The sequence below is a fragment of the Nycticebus coucang genome, unplaced genomic scaffold (genome assembly GCF_027406575.1).
Source record: "Nycticebus coucang isolate mNycCou1 unplaced genomic scaffold, mNycCou1.pri scaffold_62, whole genome shotgun sequence".
In the NCBI taxonomy this organism is placed as follows: Eukaryota; Metazoa; Chordata; class Mammalia; order Primates; family Lorisidae; genus Nycticebus; species Nycticebus coucang.
The window spans coordinates 487154-493534 of NW_026515588.1; the positions used below are offsets into that span (position 1 = coordinate 487154).

At 36.5% G+C, this 6381-nt stretch overlaps 1 non-coding gene across 1 annotated transcript; it reads left to right on the forward strand.

Annotated features, from left to right (window-relative positions):
* Positions 1-3058: 3058 nt before the first annotated feature.
* LOC128579529 (small nucleolar RNA SNORA11) lies at positions 3059-3186 on the forward strand. Its single transcript, XR_008378182.1, has one exon. It is a non-coding gene; the product is annotated as a small nucleolar RNA SNORA11 (small nucleolar RNA).
* Positions 3187-6381: the final 3195 nt, after the last annotated feature.

Sequence of the window (6381 nt, forward strand, 5' to 3'; positions counted from 1 at the left end):
GAACCATGCAGTCTATAGTTTTTTATGTCTATCCTCTTTCACTCAAAATAATTTTTTTGAGATTTATCCAAGTTGCTACATATATCAGTAGTCAATTCTTTTTAAATTGCGTAGTAGTATTCCATTATGTAGATGTACCACATTTTATTTACCTATTTTATTAATGATGGATTTCTGGGCTGTATATGTTTTGTCCCTGTTATAACTAAAGCTTCTTGGTGTATGACCTTCCTCTTATATGTCTTTTGAAGACATGACTTATACTTCTGTTTTAAGTAATTCCTGTTAGGTTATCTTGGGGAAATTATTACAGAAGGAATATAGTGTTTGAACTGTTGCAATTCTTCCATCATACATGAGTTATATTTTTGTTGAACATAAGATTCTGAAATCAGAGTCATTTTGTTTCTGGAATATTTACTTGTCTTCTAATGTCCAGGGTTTCAGAAAAGATAGCCAATGCTGCTTAGACCCTCTGCTTTTTGTGAGGGAGTTGGGTTGGAGCTAGTGAAGTCTGTGTTATTATCACAGACATGTCAATAGCAGTTGTAATATGACTTTTGAATCCTACTTGAAAACTGGCAATGCCTTTAGAAAGCATCTCTTTATGATACATCTCTGTAAGTTACAAATAGAATGTCATTGGTGAAACATTGATAAGATAGTATAAATCTCTCACATTTGTTTGAATGACATTTGGATTAATTAGGGAAAAAATGGATGGCATAGCCTCTGGCCCGCTTCTATAAATATTGTAAAACTATACATATTTGATCCCAGTGATGTTAAAAGATACACAATTTCTTCTTTGATTCATATATGATGTACAAAGATAAGTATGTTGTTGTCACTGATAACATTTACATTTGATTATCTATGGCAACCATGTCTATGTGACATTGTCCATTAGGCATAGACACTGAAACCCCATTAAATGCTCCTATGGCAAATTAAAGATACATCTAGAGTAGAACTGCTAAAATCTGTTATGTGAGTGCAGAAAGTCACAAGTACAGACTTACTATGTTCAGGTACTTCTTCTTTTTTTTTTTTTTTTTTTTTTTTGCAGTTTTTTTGCCGGGTCCGAGCTTGAACCCGCCACCTCCAGTACATGGGCCGGCGCACCACTCCTTTGAGGCACAGGCGCCGCCCTATTCAGGTACTTTTAATTTATACTTCAAAAGTAACTTGTGGACTTTGCCTCTTTCATGGTTTGTCTCTGATGTCAAACAAAATGGAATCACAATCAATATGTTTTCCATGTTGATTTTGTTCACCGAAATTTTCCTATCTCTATGATTTTCTGGGTGTCAAATAAGGTAAAAGCCATGGTTGCAAGCTTGCCAACAATGACTATATTTGTAGTGTTCTCCAGTATGTGTCCTCTCATGCTGAATAATGTGAGAACACCTCCTGAAGTCTCTTCCACACTAATAGCATATATATGGGCTTTCCCCAATATGAGTTCTCTGCTGCTGCATCATAAGGGCTAAGCAAAATATGAAGCCTTTCTCATGGTGACAACATCCATTATTTTTCTCTTTAGCGTACATTCCGCGTGATTTTGAGTAAGGGAGGACCAAAGGGCGAAACTTTTCCCTGAATGAACACATTCAAAGGGTGTCTCCCTCATGGATATATATATATATATATTTTTTTTTTTGAGACAGAGTATCACTCTCTCGACCTGAGTAGAGTGCCCCATCATCAGCCTACCTCACAGCAAACTATGGGGATCAAGTGATCTTCCTGCCTTAGCTTCCCAAGTAGCTGGGACTACAGGTGCTTTCAATGATACCTGACTATGGGCAATCCTTTTAAAAAAGTTCTCTAAATTTACAGCAAATACAGACTGTCTTGTAAGTATAAATTATTTCATGCTGAATAAAGGGTAATTTATGCCTACAGCCATTTACCAGAGATTATATAAATTGAATTGTTCTCTAACATGTTCTAAAACATACTGAGAAAAAATATTTTCCAGTATCTCCTGTGAGAATTTGCTCATAGTTCAAATGGGCTGAGCTCTGATTTAAGAATTCTGTACATTTATTAACATTATAGGATTTCTCTCCAGTTTGACTTCTCTGATGTCAGAAATAATATATATTTTCCTTTCGAATTATTGTATAAACTTGTTCTGTTAAGTTGAAGGCTAATTCATGCTACTGATCAGTTATGGTTCTCCTTGAAAGAGGCAGTTGTTTGTACTTTGAAATCTTATTAGAGTCTAAGCATCCTAAAACTTTGGCAATGTATTCTTTCACTATTTCTACATAACTGAATGGCTTCATTTTTTGCCTGAGTATATGAGCGTCTTTATAAGTTGTTTCAGTGGCATGATTTGCAGGTCTTATTTCTAATAGAAAGAATTGTCTTTACTTTTGCTTTTCATATATATATGTATTTTTTTTTTTTTGAGACAAAGTCTTACTCTGTTGCCCTGGTAGAGTGCTATGATTTCATACCTCACAGCAACCTCAAACGCTTGGGATCAAGTGATCCTTTCGCCTCAGCCTCCCAAGTAGCTAGGACTACAGACACCCACCACAATGCCTGGCTAGTTTTACCATTTTTAGTAGAGACAGGGTTTCACTCTTGCTCACGCTTGATTACAGGTATGAGCCACTAATTTCTGTAATAACACTTTTCATGCCTTTCCCTCTAATTTAAAATATGTATTTGTGGTCTTTGTAAGTGTTATAATGGTGATGAGCATTGAATTTCTTTCATGTTGATACTGCAGTATGACAAAGCAAGAAAATCCTCTTCAGTGGAAATAGGACAATACTGCAATTCTCAAACCTCATTAAAAAAATCTGTTTTCTTCCATCAGCATTCCCTTGGTCTACTTTGACATGATTAACTGTTAATCGGACAGAGTTAAAAAATGCTGTTGATGGGAGGCTGAGGCAGGAGAATCACCTAAGCCCAGGAGTTGGTGGTTGCTGTGAGCTGTGATGCCATGGAGCTGTACCAAGGGTGACAAAGTGTGACACTGTCTCTAAAAAAAAGAAATGCTGTTGAGCTGTGCAACTATTGAAAAATTCTACTTCTAGGGGTGAATTCAGAGGAGAGGGCCTGAAGAATGGCTCCTCTGTTTAAACACTCTCAACAGGAATCTGAGGTCATTGTGATGACAAGCACAAAAATTGTGGCCTCCCTAGGAACAAATTCCCTACTTGTAAAGAAGAAAAAAATAATGAAATATATGTTGTGGGTGTATGGCTGATTATTGTACATTCTTTCAACTGCATATTAAAATAAAATTGAAAAATAATCTAATAAATTATTGGGGGGAAATTAAGTTCTTTAAACACAGTGGACAATTGTTAAAAGCTGAAAACAAACTCAGGTACTTGATCCCCATAAACTGTCTCTCACTAGTCTTTTGCAGTAGTGGTGTCAGTCAGGAGGCAGAAGTTAGAACCAAATCAGGGGCATAGCCTCTGTCAATTCAGCCCTAAAGTGTTAATTGTGCCAGTCAATCTGAGAGGATTATTTCATTGAAATTTATTTTATTCTTTGGTATCTTAAATACATTCATCTTAAAAATAAAATGAAAACATAAAAGACAAAGATGTATTAGTAAAAATAAAAGGACATGTTCCAAAAACTTTGGATTCCATCAAAAGGCTGCAGTTGAAGACCTAGAAGACCATATGTTCCCCATCTTTGATCTAAATCTAACTTTGTTTATTGCCTGATAAAACAAGAAATCCAGCATTTTCAAGCTAATTTTAACAGACTCTAAAATCTCTCAACATAATACTCAAGTTATTCAAGACAATCTGAAGTTATTTGGCATAAAAAGAACCAGGCAAATCTTAATAATGACTATTGTTATGGAAAATGACTTTTGATTGATGCCAACTCCAATATGAAACAGATGTTGCAATTACCAAAGACTTTAACACAGCTATTACATCTCTGCTCCTTGATGTAAAGGTAAACAAACTTGAAATGAATGAGAAGATAGAATTCTCTGAAGGAAAACAAAGTATGAAAAAGAATCACATGATAAATACAGTATCTGAAATAAGGAATTCACTAGATGTCTCAATGGCAGAAGAAGACAACAGAGGAAAGAGTCAGTGGACTTAAAGCTAAATCCATAGAAATTATACAATCTGAAGGACAGAAAAAAAAAACATTGAAAATAATGAACAGAGCCTTAGAGACCTATAGAACAATATCAAAATATCTGGTACTCTGCCAGGCACAATGGCTCACACCTGTAATCTCAGCACTCTGGGAGGTGAGTTTAGGAGTTAGAGACAAACCTGAACTAGAGTAACACCCTTCCTCTACTAAAAACAAAAAAACTAGGGCGGCACCTGTGGCTCAAAGAAGTAGGGTGCCAGCCCCATATGCCGGAGGTGGTGAATTCAAACCCAGTGCTGGCCAAAAACTGCAAAAAACAACAACAAAAGAAGAGTAAAACAGAAAAACTAGCTGGGCATTTTGGTGAAAACCTGTAGTACCAGCTACTCGGGAGCCTGAGGCAGGACAATCACTTGAGTCCAGGAGTTTGAGATTGCTGTGAGCCATGATGATGCCAGGCACTCAAGCCCAGAGCAACAGAGTGAGATTCTGTCTCAAAAACAAACGAACAAATTCTAAAACTCAAGCCATTAAAGCATCACAAGGAAAGGACAAAGAGATTGGTACAGGAAAAAGTACTTGCAGAAAATAATGGCTAAAACCTTCTCAAATAAAAGAGATAAATTTTACAGAATCAAGAAGCTCAGTGATTTTCAATAGAAAATCATAGCCAGACACTTCATAATCAGATTGCCAAGAACAAAAATAAATAGAAGGAAAGAAAGCAATCAGAAAAAATTACACATATCCTATCAGAGAACAATATTTGAAGTGTTGGTAGATTTTACATTATATACAATAGAGAATAGAAGAGAGACGAAAATGTTTTTAAAGTTCTGAAAGGAAAAATCTCAGTTTTATACCCAGAAAAAAATACTTTTCAAGAATGAAGGAAAGAAAGGGATTCTCAGATGAAGAAAAACTAAGATAATTCATCACCAGCATACGTGCTCTATAAAAAGGCTGAGGGGAAGTCTGCAGGATGAAGGGAAATGATACCAGAGGAATTCCTGGAACTTCAGGAATGAAGATACAGCAACAGAAATAATAACTAAGTAAATATCAATATAATAATTTTTCTCTTACCTTCTTTAAAATATGCATGGATGAAAGCAAAAGTTATAAAATTGCCTGCTCATTTTTCAATGTATATAGATGTACTACATATACATATAACTGTAAGTCCTCTAAATTTTACAGGATATGTTAAATCTTAACTATAAGTAGACTGAAAACTTAGATATGTATATCATAATCCCTAAAGCAACCATTAGAGGAAAAACAATGTATGTCTTTGTCCATGCAGGCTGCTATAAGAAAAAATACTGCAAACTAGTTTACTTGTAAAACAACAAAAATTTATTTCTCACAATTCTATAGGCTAGGAAGTATAAGATCAAGGCACTGGCACATTCTGGTTCATATATAATACCTTCTTTCTGTGTCCTTATGTGGAGCAAGGGAGAAGGATTTCTCTGAGGTCTCAATAATCCCATTCTCATAGGTGTCTATCCTCATTATGCAGTCACCTCTCATAGTCTCCTACCTCCAAATATCTTTATATTGGGGATTAGGCTTTAACATATGAATTGTGTTGGCTCAGCATTTGTAGCTCAGTCATTACAGTGCCAGCCAAATACACTAGGGCTGGTGGGTTCCAGCCCAGCCTGGGCCTGCTAAATAACAATTATAACAATAAACAAAAATAGCTGAGTGTTGTGTCGGGCACCTGTAGTCCCAGCTACTTGGGATGCTGAGGCAAAAGAATCACTTAAGCCCAAGAGTTTGTGTTTGCTGTGAGCCGTGATGCCATGGCACTCTACCGAGAGTAACATAATGAGATGCTGTCTCAATGCCCCACACACACCGGAAAAACAAACAAACAAAAAACATATGAATTGTGTTTGGGGAGCACAAACATTCTGTCCATTCAATCCATTGCAATCACAATCAGTAAAAAGTGATATAGGTCAGATGCAGTGGATGACACCTATGATCCTAGTAAGAGGGACCCTGAGGCAGGTGGATTGTTTGGGTTCAGTTGTTTGAGACCAGGTTGAGCAAGAGGGAGACCCTGCTTCTACTAAAAATAGAAAAACTTGCCCTGCATTGTGGCCCAAGCCTGTAATCCCAGCTATAAGGGAGGCTGAGGCAAGAGGATTGCCCAAGCCCGAGTTTGAGGTTGCTGTGAACTATGATACCATGGCACTTAACCCCACAGTGACAGACTGAGACTCTGTCTGAAAAACAAAACAAAACAAAATACAAAGATATATA